Source organism: Bidens hawaiensis, unplaced genomic scaffold (genome assembly GCF_021521415.1).
Source record: "Bidens hawaiensis isolate Kalapana, Puna unplaced genomic scaffold, B.hawaiensis_p1.1 tig00040020_1, whole genome shotgun sequence".
NCBI classification, from domain to species: Eukaryota; Viridiplantae; Streptophyta; class Magnoliopsida; order Asterales; family Asteraceae; genus Bidens; species Bidens hawaiensis.
The window spans coordinates 87,013-108,605 of NW_027505640.1; the positions used below are offsets into that span (position 1 = coordinate 87,013).

The 21,593-nt window shown below is 31.8% G+C and overlaps 1 pseudogene across 1 annotated transcript; it reads right to left on the bottom strand.

Annotated features, from left to right (window-relative positions):
* Positions 1-503: 503 nt before the first annotated feature.
* On the bottom strand, positions 504-4,828 carry LOC143614446 (uncharacterized; annotated as a pseudogene). Its single transcript, XR_013150293.1, has 5 exons — positions 4,336-4,828; positions 4,036-4,093; positions 3,850-3,933; positions 3,626-3,767; positions 504-961 (listed from the first exon to the last, which is right to left on the bottom strand). The product of XR_013150293.1 is annotated as an uncharacterized LOC143614446 (transcript).
* Positions 4,829-21,593: the final 16,765 nt, after the last annotated feature.

A 21,593-nucleotide genomic window follows, 5' to 3' on the forward strand; every position in this document is an offset into this window, starting at 1 on the left:
GCTTAGTTCCGATACAATAACGCGCATAACTAAAACCGACAGAATTCGCGTCGACTTACCGTATCAACGCTTATGTTTTACCACCGCCCGTGTTTTACCGACCCACCCGGCGCGTTAGTTTTTAATAAATATATAAGACGTTTACATAATCATATATAGATATAGGGTGTCCTGTTTCCACCACAACATAGCAAGTATTATGTGTTTCTTGCATTTCTCTACTTAAAACTAGTATCATATTTAACATGCCCTACAATATGTATATTAGGAAACACTATGTATTGGTGGCTACAATGATAATCAAACATTTAAAAGTCAATTTATTCACTAGTGAAAACATTATAATCTTTTATTTAAATTATAATGTAATGACTTAACTAGCATCATATTAATAGTGAAAAAAATAGTTTATAAACATATATAGTTTGATGGTGTTACTTTGGCTTCTAAATTCTCCAACTATACAAATTTGTTTAATCATAATCAACAGTCAAGTCTTTAGAAATTAAGTTTTGATAATCATAAATCTACAAATATGAGTGTTTTTGGATCATCATACATAACTACCTCAAATGAAGCATAACTACAACCTTCATTACCCCGAACCGAAATTCAAATCTTCAATACCGTTGCATATGCATGACTCCAATCCTTCTTCGGTTTTTTGTTCGTCTTCTTTGACTTTGATTTTGACCTCTTCAGACTCTGCGATCGACATGCATTCCTGAAATCTAAAGCAAGTGCATAGATGATCATTAGTTATACCCGCCACTTGCATGAACGAATAGATAACCGTGGGGCCCACGCAACGAAACCCTCTTCGCATAAGATCTTTGCTAATGACATCAGCTTTTGGTGTTTTCACGGGAATCTGTCGAGGATATCGGAACCGACTAATAATAGGTTTATAATTCACAAAGCTCCAAATGTACTTGTCGAATGATCCGAATTCATCTATCACCTGACATTGGTAGAACCTGCAAAAAGTTAGTACAGCTTTGACTGGAAAGTGTACTACTTTGACTGCATATTATAGTACAACCCATTAACCAAATATCAGTATATCACGAACTAACATTGGGTTCAAGAAGCAGGCTTTTATTAGTTTCTATATAACACTTTTCTTACTTTTTGCGTACCGATTCAAAAAAGTCGTAAAGGTGTAAACTTTATCGACTCGTATAACTTTCATCTATGGAAATTTTACATGAATATCCAATACATGATAAAAAAACAATATTAACTTGCTGCTAGCATATGCTATTTCTTGATAAAACTTAAGGGTGTTCACGGTCTGGTTTTGAAGAAAATTATGGGCCAAATTGCTAACTACGGTTCAGTTTTAACAGATCAGCTGTTTGAATCGATTTATGTTTTTTTTTTCAAAATCGTTATTATATTAATTCTTTAAAGTGAAGAAGATGGTTTATGAATATAATACATATACATAACTGCATACCGAAAACAAACAAAAAGAGTAAATTACATGGACGGCCCCTGTGGTTTGGTCCAGATTTTGGATTTTGTCCCTTAAGTTTTAACAGTTACAAATTTAATATGTACCAACCTTTTACTCTTTCATCCCAATCCAGATAATTAATGGGGTTAATTTTTGCTGCTTAAAATCACACTTGAGCGACGCATCAGGGATGTATATGTCAATTTAATTAACCACATTACCTATTTGGACCAGGATGAAAGACAAAAGGTTTGGTGGGGATTAAATCAGTAACTTCTTAAACTTTAAAGAGGAAATTCAAATTTCGGACAAAGACCATCCATGCAACTTACTCTATTTTTTTTAAATGCCAAAACTAAACCGTGAACCAAACCGTATAAATCTCAAACCGTCTGAACTAATCGACTTCAGTTTGCATGGTTCATTCAATTTCAACCGTTTACGAACACTGTGATAAAACTAACTTATATTAATTGAAAGCTTAAATTTAGATAACTACAAGGACATAAATTAGAGTTTTGCCATAGTATTTCACCAACTACCAAATTGCATTATATTTGAAGGGCTATCATTATGTGAATGAAGGCGACACTTCAAGAAAGAATTAATAAAAAATGTAAAATTTTAGGTCAACATTATACAGAAAATAGATAAATAATCACACAAGTTGAATAAATCTCAGGACCACCTATTAATTTGCACCTACTCTACCAGAACTTATCATTTCATTCAAATATGTCATGTCATCAATAAGTAATGGCCAACTCTTTAACATGGCTGCAACCACCTGAATCCAGTGCAATGTGCACCTTGCATTGCTCAGAGTACAACTCTTTGAAAACAGATTAATTGGTTTTGGGAATTTTAGCATTGAACAAGGGATGCCACCAAAGGGATGAAGGTAACTTATCATTGTGGGCACTATTAAAACCTAACAATGCTAAAGGGTAGCCCTTTTTTATAGCTAAAATTCTTAGATCTGAGCAATGTACAACCTTCAATGCATGATGTACAACACCTTATTTTATTATTAGTGATTTTAATTCAAACTAGATAGCTTTAAGGTCATGCAAGAACCAACCTTTTTAGATCTTGAAATGAAATTACATTAGTTTTCTTTAAGTTGTACTGTACATTAATTGGATGCTTGTAAATGAACCTAAGGAATACGAATGGAGCATTTTGTGTTCGTTCGTTTGACTTTAACCAAGCAAACAATCGAACACGAACAGTTAAGCAAATGGAGTGTCCTTGTTAGTGTTCGTATGTTAAGAAAATGAGCATGTTTAAGTTCATGTTCGTTCGTATATAGTTAAATGAACGCTTCACAAACGTAAAGGAACGTACATAGCTGAAAACAGATGGACAAACAAACACAAGCTAAAACCAATTAATAATAAATGTGAACATCAATGTGTTGGGCCTAAAATAGTTACTAAAACTAGAATAAATTGTAATAGGACCAAAAATTTTAATGAAAGTAAACGAACTTAAATTTACGTAAACTAAGGAACACAAATGAACGTAAACAAACAACATAAACTAATTCAAGTGAACGAGCATAAATGCACATTCATAAACACAAACGAAGAGACATGTGTTCATGTTCATCCATTTAACTAAATGAACAAAGTATTTTGTTTATGTTCGTTCTTTTATTTAAATAAACAAACATAAAACAAGCTTCCCACCAAAAGGTTCATAATAAGTGATATTTTATATTAATAGAAAATAAAAGTATCCAATTACAATAGAGAGGCAGATAAGCGGGCAACAAGCTGTGCCGCCAATTACAATAAAGGTGACATGAACAGTTCACTAAACATTTGGTTTATTTGCATGCCTAATTAATTGTACCATACATTAGGGGTTGAGCCACAGGCCAAAACGGGTCATGTCAGGTTAACTTAAAAAACACTTCTTTTTTCTAAATTTATATTTTTATTGATGAAAATTTTTTAGTTTCAATATAAAATAATCTTTTGAGCAAAATGATCTAGGAGGCTATATGCATTTACGCATTACAAGCACACTTTGGGTAACTTTCGACCCGTTAGAGACAAACTTTAACCCAATTAGGCCTGTTCCTAAGTAAATTGATTGAAACCGACACCAGTAATTAATAAAACTACAAGAATAATGACAGTGGGGATTCAGAGGATCTACCTTAGACATTTGGCGAGCATTTTCTACTATGGCCCGCAGTTTAAGCTCAGAAAGCAGAGAGCTTGCTGCACTCCCGGGTCCCACTAGCTTCTTCTCATTGAACTTTTCAACAACCGTCGGATCAAAATCAGCAAAAACTTCCCTGCATAGATAGCCATAGATCAAAACCCACAAACACACTTGTCAAAGAACACCAAACAGATTACCGAACAATAAAACAGTACCTAAAAAGATGCCGTTTGTTGAGAATCGCAGGCCATGTCAGTTCTGATAACGCCCCCGAAAGCACAAGCAGCTCAAATAATTTTCTACACAATTTAACAAACCATTTGACACAAAGTCGAAAATAAGCAATATAATCATATAGTGGTATATTTAAATAACATTATTGTTTAGAGTTTAAAACATACTTGTCATCATGCACAGGAACTCCCCATTCTTCATCGTGGAAAACCGTGTACGATTGATCTAGTTAAAGATTTTGCATGGCACGTCAGCAAACGAGCTCAAAATTATCACAATTTCCACAAAAACCGAAAGACATGATCCATGTAATCCAAATGAATAACAATTTCATTAAATTCATACACAATGTAACGTACGAATGATGATATAACATACTACTTTGCAATTAATCACCTATAGCGATACGTTAATAATATCAATACAAGAACAACGTTCGGTTTAAAAATAGTATATTAATACAATACCTGAACTTGATGTAACCCAAGCGCATCTTTTCTTGGTTTGTAACTCATCAGTTGCAATTTCGGAACCACTATCAATAACCACAATTTTTGATTTTGAACCCAATTGTCTTCTTCCTCTACCAAAACTACTGCTTCTATAAATCCTACCAGTTGAAGCCCGGCTCTGAAACGAATCAGTAGACGCGTCTGAAGAACACGAAGCATTAAGTGACACCTGTCGGCGTAAGATTGAAGGAACGCCTCTTGAACAAAAAGGAGGCAATGACGCCGCAACCCCTTGGTTTTTCCCACCTTTCTCGGGTGACATGTCGATCGTTTTTGATGTTTTCGACACGGGTTTTTGGGCTGCAAGCCCGTTGATTGATCTTGACTTACTCGGTTACATGCATAGACTTAACTCTTGGAGCTCCAGACATCAAATGTTACAAGAATATTATCAAATGCAGCTTTCTAATTTCGTGAAATCATCAAGTTAAACGCTAATTCCACAGTACATAACATGTAAATCTCACTCGGACATTTTCACAAACACCTGGTGGGCATTAATAAACAGAAACCCAAAATCAGCATTTCAACCAAAAGTTTACAGGAATCCACATCAGGTAAGGTTTAACTAATTCACAAATATACACTTCAAATTGAAAATTATTCGTATAATTAGCCTCGAAACAGATAAACATTTTCACAAACACCTGGTGGGCATTAACTAACAGACACCCAAAATCAACATCAGGTCAGGTTTAACTAATGCACAAATGTAATAATGGGTATGCTTCAAATTTAGTATAACTCGAATAATTAGCCTCGAAACCGATAAGCATTTTCACAAACAAACACCTGGTGGGCATCAACAAAAAGAACCCCAAATTCATTTACGCAACAAATTGATAAATATTGAAGGGTAAAGCTGACAATTTTGTGTTGTGGGTAATAATAATAATAATAATATACAGAAATGAGCTTCAGATCCAATGTAAATGCATATTATACCTGCACTGTGAAATGATTTGATTCTCTCTCTCTACAGAGGGTGTTTTTAGAGAGAGAAAGTGATAGAGTGAGAGAGAGAGAAAGCAAAGCAAAGGAAATAATAAAGTGAGTGAGTGAGTGAGTGAAGGTTTTGAGTTCTTTTATTCTTTTTATTTGGATGCTTTTGGTACCTTTAGTTTGAATTAAACTCAATAAAGGTCCTCGTACTTATGACTTTTATTATGTTGTTTTTACATTTAAAACCAGGGAGAATCAGTGACAATGGATTATCGGATACATAAATAACACTTATAACGGGTGTCATTACTGTGCAACACGTAAAAAAATTTAACGACGTGATGGTGTCACGTGACACTGATCTTTACTGCTTGGATCTCAACCAGTGTTTTTGAAATTGGAGTCGTCAGTGACTGGTCGGACTAAGAACATTCTGCTAGCCACTTTGGTTAAGTATTCTTGATTTGTCATCGTTTGAGTCGTGTGATTTTGGCAGACTGGTTTAAATGGTGAACAGGATCGGAGGTTCGATCGGATTGGCAATGTTTATTACTTTCGTAGCGTTGTTTTTGTTTCTAAAGTTTTAAGTATATGTATAGATTTGGGTTCTTTTTATTCTTTTTATTTGAACACTTTTCGTCCCTTTATTTTGAATTAAGTCAATAAAGGTCCTTGTACTTTATATTGTTATGAATTATTTATTTTTTTCTTTTATTGGTTTTATTTTTTTTACTTGAAATAAGAGAATTTACTTTTTTTATTGCAAATTCATTAATAGCCAACTAGCAAGAAGTTAGAAACCGAACAATACACAACAAGACTTACAACACAAAATTACCACAATCTTTTCATAACAAATATTTCAAAGAGACGGATTTTTTATCTAAAGAAAACCTCACGATTTAATATTTTTCACAGTTTTGGAGACTCAAGTCTCTTACTTGAGAAGATGACTTCGTTCCTAGTCTTCAAACGCACCAACACACCATGAGAATCTTTATCAAACCATGTTTTTCCGAGTCCTCAAATTGATAGTTTCATAATATTGAAGCAAGTTGCACATCGGAAAGGCATGCAACACATAAAAAATATTAAATGATGTGTTGGTGTCACGTGACACTGATCTTTACTATTTGAGTCTCAACCAGTGTTCTTGGAACTAGAGTCTTTGGTGGGTGGTCGGACTAAGAACCGCCTACCAACCACTCTGGTTAAGTATTTTAAACTGTCATCGTTTGGGTCGCGTGATTTTGGCATAGATTGTTTTAACAGCGAACTGAATCGGTTGTTTGATCAAATTTGCAATATTTATTCCCTTCGTAGCTTTGCTTAACCTTCTAAAGTTTTATGTGTAGATTCACTTATTACTTTAGCCCTCCATATATTTCATTTGTTTCAGACTTTTTGTTAATATTTCAAGCACACATTAAATTAAAATAAAAGCAAATTCTTTTAAACTAGTTATGCACGTATAAATTTAGATTATTTGCATTCTTAAATTGGTCCTATGGTCCGATCAATGGACTTATGTAACATATTCGATAATCAATCAAGTTATAAAATCACTTATCTCAACTCTAACATACCTTTATAATCAATATATTTTTTTATTTATTATAAAAGAAGCAAATATGATATTTTTATGAAATAGTGCAGTCCTACATTAATAAATTTTGGAAATATAAATATAAAATATGTAGTTATGGAGTGTGAAAGAAGGGTGTTGTTTGGTAGTTTGATTGAATGATAAATTATTAGTAGAGTAAAGTGTTATTTTCGTCCTTCTGGTTTGGCAAATAATACGAATTTAGTCCAAAAAGTTTATTTTTTGCATATGGACCATCCACGTTTCTTAATTCTTGCCAATTACATCCAAACTAACCCCGTTAAATTTAATCGTTAAGTCAAGGGTAGACATGTCTTTTTACTCTTTCTCTATTATATGAGTAAAGTGCCAAAATCGTCCCTGAGGTTTAGTCACATTTGCGAATTTCGTCCAAAACTATTTTTTTTTGCAATAAAACCCTCGATGTTTCCCAACCGTTGCCAATTTCATCGAAATTGTTAACTCGGTCTAAATTCAACATTAACGCGGAGATGTTAGTGACCTTTTACATGCTTGTTTATATTATTATAATTATTATTATTATTATTATTACACTGAGCTAAACGCTTTATATGACAAAAAATAAAGAATAATAAACAAACAGATACTATATTGGATTCAAACATAGGAATCCTGAGATGTAGGGATGAGTAAATTTGATATTGGTACCGGTACGAAGGTTTTGAGTTTTCGGGATCTGTACGGTACCGGTATCGGGACCGAACCAAACATTTCGATACTAGTACTGGTACCAAAAATTTGCTATTTTCGGGATCGAGATTTTCGGTATTAGTACCGGTCGGTACCGAGCTTATCCCTACTGAGATGTTATATATGTCATCGAGCAAACACATAATAACAATAATAATAATATTAATAACGTAAACAAACATGTAAAAAGACAGTAAAACCCCTGAGTTTACGTTGAATTTAGACCGAGTTAACAATTTGGACGAAATTGGCAAAGGTTGGTAAACATCGAGGGTCTAATTGCGAAAAAAAATATTTTTAGACGAAATTCGCAAATGTGACCAAACCTCGGGGACGATTTTGACACTTTACTAATTAGAGTAAAGTGCCATTTTCGTCCTCTGACACGATTAAATTTAACGAGGTTAGTGATTTGGATGTAATTGGCAAGAATTGGGAAACCTGGATGGTACATATGCAAAAATTAAATTTTTTTGACTAAATTCACATTATTTGCCAAGTCACGAGAATGAAAATGACAGTTAACTTTTATTACTAGGTAGTAGCCTAGTAGATAAACGATTTGAGTCTAGGACTCTAGGAGTGTTTAGTAAGCAAATGGGCAAAAGCAGAGTAAAATGGTTTTGCCCTTTTAACAAAATAAAATAGTTCATTCACGGTCAATGGTTGATGCATTATGTGTTGTATGAAAGTATGTTGTCTGAAATTTATTTTACTAAAGTAAAATGATAATTGCACTAGACATAACTCATAACATAGCTCTCGAAAATAAATTGGATGAGGCTTAACAATAAAACACTCACTTTACTAATAAGAGGTAGGGGTTCAAACCTCACTATCACCAATTTATATGGAAGATATGAGGGATGACCCTGGCTTGCCAAGGTTCGAGTCTTGATCTCACCCGGTTTTACCGGCTCCTCGTTGTCGTACCGTTTGGTGGGCATGGGGGTCGGATTTTATCCGGGGAATCCCTCAATAGGTGGACCGCTAGGGGCTCTGTCCGTCCGGACTTGTGGCCGGCTCTAGCTACCATTAGCCATTGGGGGGCGCGTACGGAGTACCCGACATTACTTAGTTGGGCGTTCCAAAAAAAAAAGAGAGCTCAAGTAATCAAGCTTAAACTGAAGTTTACTTAATAAGCAATCTTAATATTAAGTTTAAGTATCGAGTTTGATTAGACCCATGAGCTAATTGAGTCTATCCGTGTATTTGATATAATAACTTTATTTTATACTATAAATATCATGGCGTGTAAAATTATGATAAATATAATTGACATATGTATTATGTTATACATACATATATATATATATGTACTAAAGTTATTGTATATCTTCACGTAAAATATTTTAATGAATAATAAACGAGTTGAAAACATATTTTAGACATAGATATCAAACAAGTCGAACTCGAGCTCCGGATTTAACGTAACACTTAAGACAAATAGATGTAAAACTAATCAAAAATTAATAACTAAAACTATTTAAAAGAATAAAAAAATCACCGAAAAACAATGATTCAATTATGATATTTAATTACCAAGTATAGTGGTTCGTTTATGATTCTTTATAATGAGTTTTGTGGTCCAAATGTGTTTCATGTGTATAAATAAATCAAAGTCGATTTGATGATCTTAGCAAGGGCGATAGTTTCATATTCCACTCAAAAAGTGACATGTGGCTATTGTTTACCGACTAGTTTTGGGTCCAATCTCTGAGTCAACTAGATTTTAAGTAAATTTTAGGTCGACACATAGATAAAAATAAGCACGTCTCAACGATTTATTTGAAATTCTATAAAACTTTATATATTAAAAGTTACAAAATATTAAAAAAAATGATTTAAAATTAGTTATAATACTAAAATACTACACTAAAAGTCAAACTAGTTAGGACTCGGAGATTTGACACCAAACTAGTCGGGATTTGGAGACCGGGTGTCAAACTAGTCGGGAGTCAGCAGTTGGACACCAAACCAGTCGGGACACAACATTTGAGTTCAAAACTAAGCGTGAAAACGGGTTTGAGAGGGACACTTAAGAAATTACGAGATTTGATAAACATTTTTGAAATACCTCTTTACTAAAGAGACATTTTGAGAATTTTCCATAAAATAATTTTATGTCACAAAGTGAACTTTGTTTTACCATTCAGATTGATGGCTATATTCAAATCTAATTATGATACATGGTATTTTATTAGTATATCATTACTAACAAACTAATCAACTATACTATAATTAGCAATATTAGTACCTCCTACCTAACTATGATCTTTTTTGTTTTATTCTTACTACATGCATATATTTAACATTTAACTGATACTAAAAGAGCTTCATTACACTATATTTAATAATAAAAGTAAAATTTTAAATTTGAAGAAGGAATCTTAATCGTAATGAGTTTTATGCTTTGATTTGATTATTCTCTAAGCAAACATTTGCCATTAGGACGACGTATTTAATTTGGTATGGAAGGGTAGTGTAACTATAATAATACAAACCAATGATTTGTGTATCATCTTGCATGTATTTTAACTTCAAAGAAAAAAATGGCTTGTTATTGATACAAGAAGTTAGAATTATTAATTTTGAATAGTCTTCAAGTGCTTGTGTGCTTTTTATTAGGTTAGATAAAACCTGTTTAGAACCTCTATCCGTTTATAATCTGTTTAATACATTTACAGCTTATTTTCTAGTGAACATGTTTAACTCGTTTAGAAAGATTAGTTAAATAGATCATAATCATGTTACACGATTTTAAAGTGTCAAGGTTATAGTTGATATCCTTGACGCAAACATCTATATGGGTCGTGTTTGGGTTCAAAGATTCAACCCGTCAACACAACACGGTTGCTACCCCTTATCTTGAATATTGGTAAGGATTGCCAATCGTCTATATAGAGTTCTTAGTAGTTAGAGATCACATTTACAACTTATCAGCAAGGCCGGCCCCAGAAAGTAAAAAAAATTTTGGGCTGAAGGCGGAAATTTTTTTAGGCCTTAAGCAAAAGGAGTATTTTTTTTGGGTTTAAACAATTTAATTTTGATATTAGCTTACTAGGTTATAATTTAGGTTATGTAAAAAACTTTTGTATAAAAATAGAATTAAACATGTCTCAAATGAGACTAGAACCCATAACCTTTTGGTTGGAAGTAATACCTCTTTGCCACTAGACCAAATTTAAACACTAAATATACATAATGTTTTAATAAAAATACATATAATTTAGAAAAAGAAATTCAGGTCTAGCGGGGTGTCGCTCATGTGGCTGTCGTCCGGCCCTGCTTATCGGTAATGTGGTTGAGATCATTAATACAAGTTTTCTATAGTGTGGTAGAGGTGACCAATAGATTCTCCCCAAGCTATTTGGAGATTAGCATTATAACTTATAAAGTAAGTGTTTGAAACAATATTACAATAAGGCCACTCAAATCTTTTGGTCCTCCACCATTTAACATACTTGGATTAAGCTTTGAAAACACTTTTAGTACTATTAATTTTCAGTTTCATTAATGTGCTAAGAACATTTTGTTTAAACCCCCATCCTAGGTTAAATTTGGCTACTTTTAGAAATTCATTCCAAAACTATCGACAACATTTAAACGACCCTAAGGTTTTGGTTTTGTTTCTTTTATACTCGCAAGTCGCAACAATACAAATAATTTATAAATGTGAAGTTGTATAATAGATCACTTTCACATTTTATTAATTTTTCGGCAAAATATTTATATTAAGGGAATTATCTTCATCAAAGGTTACGCGATGTTAACGAAACTCGATGTGCAATAAGATCACACATAGCCTCGATGATCAAACAAGGGTATAAGAAAGGTGTCAAAAGCCGTAGACTGAGATATATATTGTAGGTAACCAAAGAGCATCTCAAAATGCCCTACAAGAGAGTGATCGGATATGATTCTCTAAATATTATTACATATAACCAAAAAAAAGAGTAATATTGAGTGTCATACATGGTCTTCTTGATGCCTATTGCCTAAGGTGCCTAGTTGCCTGCTAAAAAAAAATTTCTAACTCAATTAATAAAATGTATTATTAATCCAATAATGGAGGTGCTATATATCTGTGTACAATTGATATTATATTTTTTATAGACAAAATAATGTAATGGTTAAAATGTTAAATTAATTAAAGTTTAGATTTTCATTAGGTTGAGCGGCCCGGAAATCCGGAGGCAGGAAATTGGGAACACACAATTGACTCGTTCTTATTTTTTTCTGTCTTTGTTGTTTTACTCGGTCAAATATGTGTTAAATAACAGAAACACAAACTTAGGATTGAAACACACTTTTTGAGTGGAAAATGTTAGTAATAAATAAATAAACATTTGACCATGTAATGTTTTTAAAGCCGGATCTAAATGTTAGGATACATTATTTAGTAAAATGATATTTTTGGATATTCACTTTTAATACAAATAATTATATCTATCTATCTATCTTAATAAAACAATACTTAATTTTGCCAATTGTCAATCTTATAGTCATTCTCATCTTTTTTTCAACTTATTTTAATATATGGTCCCTTATCTTTATGTCATTTTAATATATGAATTCAAGTTTATTTTTATTAAAGATAAATCCTTACCGGTACATTCATTAGCATTAATGGTGAAATAATAAAATAAGGCGTATCGTTGTCGAAGAATTTGGATTTGTATGGTAATAAACTACAGATTGTTTTTAAACTGGGATTCGAGCAACAGTGCATAATATATTATATAAGGTTGGTTTCAGATTCGGATTTAAAATTTTCTCACATGAATTTGAACTTAGGAAAGCCTGTATTTTCTTTCTCTAAATTTTTTTGTATAAATATCACAAATATGAAGAATACCTATTACATAAATCTTGATGTTTAGCTTTAACTAATTCATTAAAGTTGAATATTATAATTACAATCCATATGTATAACGATTTACTATATGAACTATATGTCATTTATTTATTTGACTTTTTATGTAATATAAAGGGTTTTAGCAATAAGAAGATTAATATTTAGTTTTTAATATTTTTTTCCATAGCTCATACCAAATTGCTTCAAAACATATATTTTATGACTTGATTTATACCTTTTTATGCATTTAAATATATTTAATTTAATATGCTTTATAAGACAAATTACTATTAAAAGCATTCAATTAAAATTTTTAAACAAAAAAATCTATTTCAGTCCCATCCCACTATTTTGGTTTTCCAAAAATCATTTAGGATATTGAAACCTAGATTCATAGAATATCGTTTTCGTTAGATTTTTACATAATTTCAATATTATATTAACTTATTAATTGTATTTTTATACAAATACAATATGAGGTTATGTTAATGTTTTCTGTTGGTTAATACATAATTAAAGTGTTTATTATGTTTTATATGATTATATCTAATTATTCTATTAAAGCAAAACCAATTTGTCCACTTATCCTTTTCCTAGGGTGTTGGATATAGGTGAAGGGAACTTAGGGGGTCCGAATGATGGTCAATCAATTGTTGAGATTCTAGATGATCTTCTAATTTTGAATTCATTAGGTCCAGTTGATGACTTAATTTAATTTGCGTATCCTAACATCTTAGATAGATTCAACGAACTTACTTATTTTCAGGATCGGGCACTATTGACCCCTTTTAATGAGGTTGTTTAGGAAATTAATGAGCGTATCTTAGCACTTTTTCCTGGTGACGAAGTCGAGTATCTTAGTTCCGATAGTTTAGATAATGTTGAAATGGGTTTTGAGAATTTTGACCCGCAGTTGTACTCTCCAGATTTTTTGAATGGGATAAAGATGTCTGGAATGCCAAATCACAAATTGGTTCTTAAAGTTGGTGTCCCTATTATGCTACTAAGGAATATAATCACAAAAAGGGATTGTGCAACGGTACACGCCTACAAGTGGTTAGTCTCAGTAGACGTGTAATTGAAGCTAAAGTTGTATTTGGTACTAATATCGGATATCACACCTTAATTAGTCGAGTCAGTTTGACTACATCCGATAAGAAACTTCCTTTCAAGTTAAAAAGAAGACAGTTTACTGTTGCTCTTTGTTTTGCCATGGCCATCAACAAAAGCCAAGGTCAATCATTATCAAGAGTTGGCTTATGCCTAAAAGATCCTGTGTTTTCCCATGGCCAGCTTTACGTGGCTTTGTCAAGAGTCAAGAGTAGAGACAGTATTAAATTAGATCATACTCAACAAAGAATCACAGCTCACAAATAAAACAACAAACGTTGTTTACAAGGAGATTTTTGGGAACTTAATGTGAGAAATATTAAAAACATTGTATGTATTTGTACCATTAGTTATCAATTATTATTTAAATATTTGTTACTAATATGTTTTTTTATTCTTGCATGTGTTTATGCTACACTTATGTTATAGGTAGATTTTCTATAACTTTTTTTTAAGTAATTACTTCTTTGGTTATATAAATAATTTTAATTATTTGTAATTTTTTTTATTCAATTTTGAATTTTGAATTTATTATTTTGTTTAAAATAACGATATAATATACAAGCATAAAAATTAAAAACGGATGAGTTTAAACTTTTTTTATTATCATCTAAATTGTATAGATATGAGTTATCTCTTAAAATTTTAGATTTCTAATGTAAATTTAAAAAAATAATAATTATTGATTTTGATAGAACTAGATTTACCTTTTATTACGAGTTATTTAATAAAAACAACTGATTATCTAAATGTTTAAAAACATTTTTAATATGAACTTTTTAAAATAGGTTTATTATCAACAAGACTCTATAAGATGGGTATAATGATTAACAATCTTGGAACCATAACGTTTATAATATGAACTTTTTAAAATAGGTTTATTATCAACAAAACTCTATTAGATAGGTATAATGATTAACAATCTTGAACTTTTTAATATATTTGCAACTTAATTATATTCCTCATTACATTTTAAGGATATTCCACTTTCATATTAATTGAAAAAAATTAGTTAATTAGCTTAAAAGTCATTTGTCATGCTTTCATAAAATCCGAAATTTTTGCTTCTTCTTCTTCTTCTTCTATATGTTGTTAACACACACACACACACACACACACACACACATATAGGGGATGGATCATGCGAGAAGTGATACTATAGCGAAAAGTGCGAGAAATGAATTTAGACCATTGATTGTGTTTAATCAATGGTCAACAATAGAAATGGCATTATCGTAAATAAAGACACATATTTATGACATATTTTTAATTAAAAAGGGCATGCATGTCTTTTATGGTGTTGGCCTAATTAAACCAGACATTAATGAATTCGTCGGTTATTTTTTCTAGCATAATTAATGCTCATAAGATGATTAATACTAGTTTAATACATATACATGATACATAAAAACATACTCCAGCTTGTCTCAAGTGACTACACGACATTTGTTTTACCTACATAACATTAGATATTTCTACACGACATTAGTTATGATAACACAACATTTGAAAGTGTCCCTACACTACATTAAATATGTCCAAAATACATTAGTTATAACCACATAACATTTGAAAGTGTGCCTACACTGCACTACATTAGTTTTGCCTACACAACACTATATATATCTACACTACATTAGTTATGACTATACGACACTTGAAAGCGTGCCTACAGTGGGCCTACGCTACATCAGTTTTGCCTACACTACATATGATATTTCTACACCATATTAGTTATGACTATATAAAACTTGAAAGTGTGCCTACTCTATATTAGTTTTGCCTACACTACATTTGATATATCTACACAACATTAGTTATAACTACACAACATATGAAAGTAAGCCTACATTACATTAGTTTTTCCAAGACCACATATGATATGTCTACACTACATTAGATATGACTACACAAAATTTGAAAAGTGTGCATACACTAGATTACGTAACTTTATCTACATTACATAAGATAAGCCTACACTACATTAGTTGATTAAAATTAAAAAAAAAACACTTTACATTAGATATCAAATAAAAAAAATTAATTAGCCATGTGCTATAATAAAATGATTTTAAATCAAATGGATTTTAATTGTTCAAAATTTAGATGAAATAAATAAATAAATAATAATAATAACTTATCATTTGTTAGTAACTTAACATTAATTAAACCATTAATGAGTATGGGTTACAAAACAAAACATTTTATATTTTACTAACATACCCTTTTATTTAAATAATAAGAAATTAAAAAAGAAATCATGTGATTGGTTATAATCTCTTCTCGCACTTCTCGCTCTAAGAAACACTTCTGAAATGAACCAAATTCTATATATATATATATATATATATATCGATTAATTAAGTATTTTAACAACTTTCTATAATATTAACTAATAACACGGGATTAGTATTTAAAATTTAAACATTCATTATCCAATACTTTGAACTATTATAAATAAGAATCACTACCTTCACTTTATGCAACTTTAACTCTTCTAGTATTCTCCTAACTCAGAATAATCACTGTTAGTTGAACAGTGGCTTTAAGACTAGTATGTATTTGTCATTTCCTATGAATTACATTCATATGAAATGAGACAAATCATTTTGTTATATTTTAATTTTCGATTTTATATGTTGCTTGATTATACAACTTTTAAAATAAAAAATCAATTAAAAATTTGTCATACATCTAATATTAATGACAACAAAGTTATCATGATCAAAATCAATTTTAGATTCTAAGGATGACTATATAATCAAATTTCAGGTAATCTGGTTTTTGGGATAATCATTTTTTTTTGAATAAACATGAACAGATGATCGCAAATGATATCATTAATTTTTTAAAAGGTATGATATTTTATGTCTATGGATATATATATATATATATATGTATTGTTAGTTTCATGGATATATTTATTATTATTTAGGGTCGGTATGTATTTGAAAGAACCTTATTTGTCACATGGACAACTATACGTGGCTACATCAAGAGTTACAAGTAAACATGGACTAAGATTTTGATTTTCGATAAATAATGTATACCGACCAATACAACAACAAATTAGCGTACAAGGAAGCTTTTTACTTATTTGTAACATATTTGTGTGACCTTAGTTATGCAATTTTTACAATTTTAATGTAAATTGTAATTGTATTATTAATATATGATCATTGTGTTGACTGAATTTCACTTAATGGCAAGAGTTTAAAATTTTTATCAATTACTCGTGTAATACACGGGCCTCAAACTAGTATAAGTTATATAATCAATGATTCAGGGTTTGCGTTCTCCTTGATGAAAGCTTCTCAATGAGTTGAAGTATGTTTAAACAAAGCTAAGCTGAATAAGATATCGATGTTTAATGAATTTAATATGGAACTTGAAAGGCAAAATAGATATAGATTATCCATGTTCGATCTAGAGGGTGCAAAACACCTTCACGATCGTGTGTGAGCGTACGCCAGGACTATGGACAATTGGCATAGGACACCAGCGGGTGCAAAATACACACGCATGTGATTGTTTAACCATAAGAATGATGAGAAATGATGCATCTAGTATTTTGTTGGATTATCTTAACTTGTATCGACTACATGTATAATTAATTACATGAATGATAGACGTTATAAAATGTTTCAATCATACCAATAGGTCAAGATGAAGATGCATCAAGAGTTGTGCAGTATGCATCTATATATCAGTGTGTATGTTGGGAGAACGTCCTAGGTAACGTCAATTACTTGTGTACTCGGATTTCTAAAGCCCATAGTTAACAACTAACAAAAGTACTTATAGAATCATGGAAAAGAGACATGTTGAAAAGGTTGTTGAAGTTGATGAGTGATTCTGAAGCAAACGAAATAAAAATCTAAAAAGAAATTTATTAAATGTTAAACTATGTTTTGTTAATTGGTGATGCGTGACAACACCTAATCTCCCATGTGATACATAATTAGCAAAATGATGTATTTGTTATGTGATTAATGGGTATTTGTTTGTCATTTGCTATTTAGTTAAGTCTTTTTTGGGTTTTTTTCTTTGTCGACCCTTATTATTATAATTATTAAATTATAATATTTTATGATTTATGTAATAGTGAGACGTGTGTTATCAAGACTGGGATGCTACAACAACTATAACATACATATCAAAATGAAATATACATTTTGTAAATTATCAAAATATTATAAAATATAAAGTCATGTACTCGTCAAAATGAATGCGTGTTTCATTCATCTTGATTGCCCTAGACTTATCGCTATCATGTCGCAAATGATTTCACATCGTGAAACGTTTGAAATCCATTATTTACACATTTTATCATTAAAATGAAAGAAAAACAATTAAAAGTACTAGAGGACATGTCTTTGAAGGCGAAATGAAGGAGTTCTCATTCGTATTTCACTAGCGTTAAGTGCCAAGCATTAAACCGAAAAAAGATTATACATGTTTTCTATGGTGTTTATCAAATTAATCATTTGACCTATACACTAGTAGTTGATTTACAACCTTATCACTTTTAAGTAAAACCTTCACAGAGCTCTTTGAGGCATAAGTATGAAGAGATTCTAACGTTATCATGCTTATTTGAAAAGTTTTCCCATTCACTTCATTTCGTATTTGTGTCACTTGCTTTCTAATTTGGTACTTCGCTTTAGCTAGCATGCATACAATAGTCTTATTAGTTTATATATGGGTGTAATGTTGTAAGTCTACTACAACAAAACCGTCGGTGATCTTAAAACAGGCCAGTAACAATTGTTGTTCCATTGGTGATAAGAGGCTGATTAATGTCTAAGCTCAGACTTTTTCAAGTTTGATTTCCAATCATGTTCCTCTTAATGATCCGTTGGTGGCCTTGAAAATTTATGTAACTTTTGTTTAAGATTTGTCATGTTGTATAAAGTTTCGAATAACGCGTTCAAATGTAATGTGATTTATCTACCTCATTTAGGAATACAATATAGTTGACATTTAAAATTATTATATATGCAGGTTGTATGTTACATATACGTACATATCACATAATTATATATATCATACACATATGGTATCATATACATGCATATATACATATACATATCGCATTCATATACATAGACATACGTATACACACATACATATCGCATACACATACATATCATACACATGTATAGGGGTGTTCATGGTCTGATTCGAAACCGTGAAACCGTCCAAACCGGTCATCGGTTTGGTTTACGGTTTACAACGAAAACCGACCGTATAAAACCGGACCGGACCATGTTATTTTAAATTTCTAAATATTTATATAATATATGTATATATATGTTCAAATTTATTACTAGACATATAATTAATTTAAAGTATATAAGACATGTATTTCTAAATTGAACAATAATTGTTAAGAAAAAGATGGACAGAGCCCAAATCCATATAGGTTTTCTACTTGGCAGTTTGTGACTTAAACTCGTGTTTTGCTTATTTTTTAATGGCATGCCTATGCTTGTTAATTATAAAAACACATGACAACATTACTAAAAATATATTGCATTAATTTGGACATCTTGTATAAAAAACCAACAGGCCTAAAACACGAAACCAAACCGGAACCAAACCGTTACAAACGGTTTGGTTCGGTTTGGTTTGGTTTAGGAGCTCTACAGTTCGGTTTTGGTTTACAAAAGTCAAAAACCATTACCAACGGTTTGGTTCACGGTTTGATCCAAAAACCGCGAAAATCGGATCGTGAACACCATATCATATATATGCGCGTGTGTATGATTTATGTGTGTAGTGTTGCGAAGCTTGGATGAAAACGCGAGGAGGGGGCCAATATTTTCGGACGAAAACAGGTAAAGTTATACTATTTATAAAATTATTTTGACGAAAATGTGTAAACTTACACTACTTGGTAGGGAAGAGGGGGGGGGGTGTGGAGGCGGCCATATCTATACTTTGCCCATGTGTGTGTATGATATGTGTTGCAGGGGCGGACCCACATAGGTCCGATCGGGGTCCCGGGACACCAATATTTTTTCAAAGTTACTTAGAGGCGGTATATTAAATTTTGTAAGGAACCCATAAAATTAATACTTGGAACCCATACCATTAAGGCTGAATTGGTCTGGTTGAAAATCTCTTGTTTTACTTTTAAGAAGTTGCATGTTCAAGCCTCACCATGCTCTATTTTGTTGTTTTTTTTTAATTATCCTTGTCAATATATGTTATTTAGTTAGGTTATTTGTGCTTTTCATTAGTTTCTTTCATGTAGTCATTATCACCATGCAACATATATAATGGCAACGTGAGTTTTGCATATTCTTTTATTATTTATTTTGTTTATGTATATTCAATTAATCATTTATTTTTGCTAGAGTTAGCTTTTCATGTTTTGGTCATGCAATATATATATATATATATATATATATATATAGCTTATGTTTATGTTTTCCGGATATGAATAAAAATGAATTAAAAGTCTTTGTTCTATCTAGTTTCTAATGTAGATTCTTTCTACTTACTCATTTCCAATAACACCATATTTCTGTGTTTTATTATGTTCCTCGCATCAACCCAACCCGAATAACGACTAACCCGAAAATTTTATAAACCGAAAAAACTGGGATCCCATTGGCAAAAAATCTTGGGTCCACCGCTGTGTGTATGTAGGATGATGAATGCACGAACAAACCATTTGCATATGTTTGCATGATATGTGTGTTTATATGTATGTGTACATCATGATCATTTATTGGTTCTATTGTGGCATGTGTTAGCGTGGACTAACCCTTAAATTCTTAATAATGGTTTTTAATATCTTTCTAAAATTCAATCAACATCACTTTTGACATAGTCTTAAGCTTTAAAACCGTCATGGTAGATGTTTAGGACCAATGGAAGCAAACGGAGGACCAATGTTTTCATTGAGCTTCCTTCCTCAAGATACCGCCATGGTCACATTTCTATTCAGTTTAGTGGACATCTTTGTTCAAACAAGATAATGATCAACTTCAATTAATAAACTTCTCATTGAGCTTCCTTCAGACTCGAGGCTTGTATATGCCATGGGATGAAAGACCTTGGGCGTGCTTTGACAAGGACAAAACCTCTAAATATCATGGGGTAAAACAAATTGTAGGTTCCGTGGCGGGTGGATCTAACAACGTTCTTGGATCAACCTAACTTAGTGCTAGCGGAAATCACACTAAGCAAACAAAGAGGTCTCGGATCTTGAGTTTATGTTCGGGTTTAGTGAGAGAGAGAGAGAGAGACGAGAGAAAGAAAGTATATGTGTGCTAGATAATTTTGCAAAAGGATGTTCTTCTCATGGCATGCTCCCTATTTATAGAGGAGCATGCATGAGAGATTGTTTTTATTTCCAAAATGCCCAATGGGCTAGATTACAAGTTTTTCTCTTGGGCTATTTCTCTTGGGCCAATACATACAAAGTAAGCTACTAAAACCCATAAGATACATACATTCAATACAAAAGACTTAGATAAACAAAATGGGTCTAACAATCTCCCTCTAGTCTTTAGTATTGAAATCCGTCGGTGTCGTAGACCAAGCATTCGTCCTCAGATAGTGGAAGTTCAACAAGTCTTTGGACGAACTTGTTGAAGGCTTCAACTATCCGGTCTGTATTTTGATGACCAATGTCCTCGACGGTCCCAAGCGGTGAGTTGTAGAGCTTCTTCACATCTTCAATGTGGAATGCCATTAGCTCATGCTCATCAAACACTCGAATCTCGTACATATCACGGCAGTGAACGACGGCCTCACCTGTTTTATTATCAAATTCCCAACCAATGAAATCTCGAAGAGTGTTGGGAAGATAAGGCTCGCCGTGATAAATCTCGTGACAGTCTTTAGGCGCCTTCTATCTCTACATATTTCGGGGCTCTCTGGTAGTTGGGTCGATCTCTCTTGGGTTCTTGAACTGGCGACCCTTATTTACTTCAAAATATTTGTAGTTCATCTTTGATTGATGATGCAGAT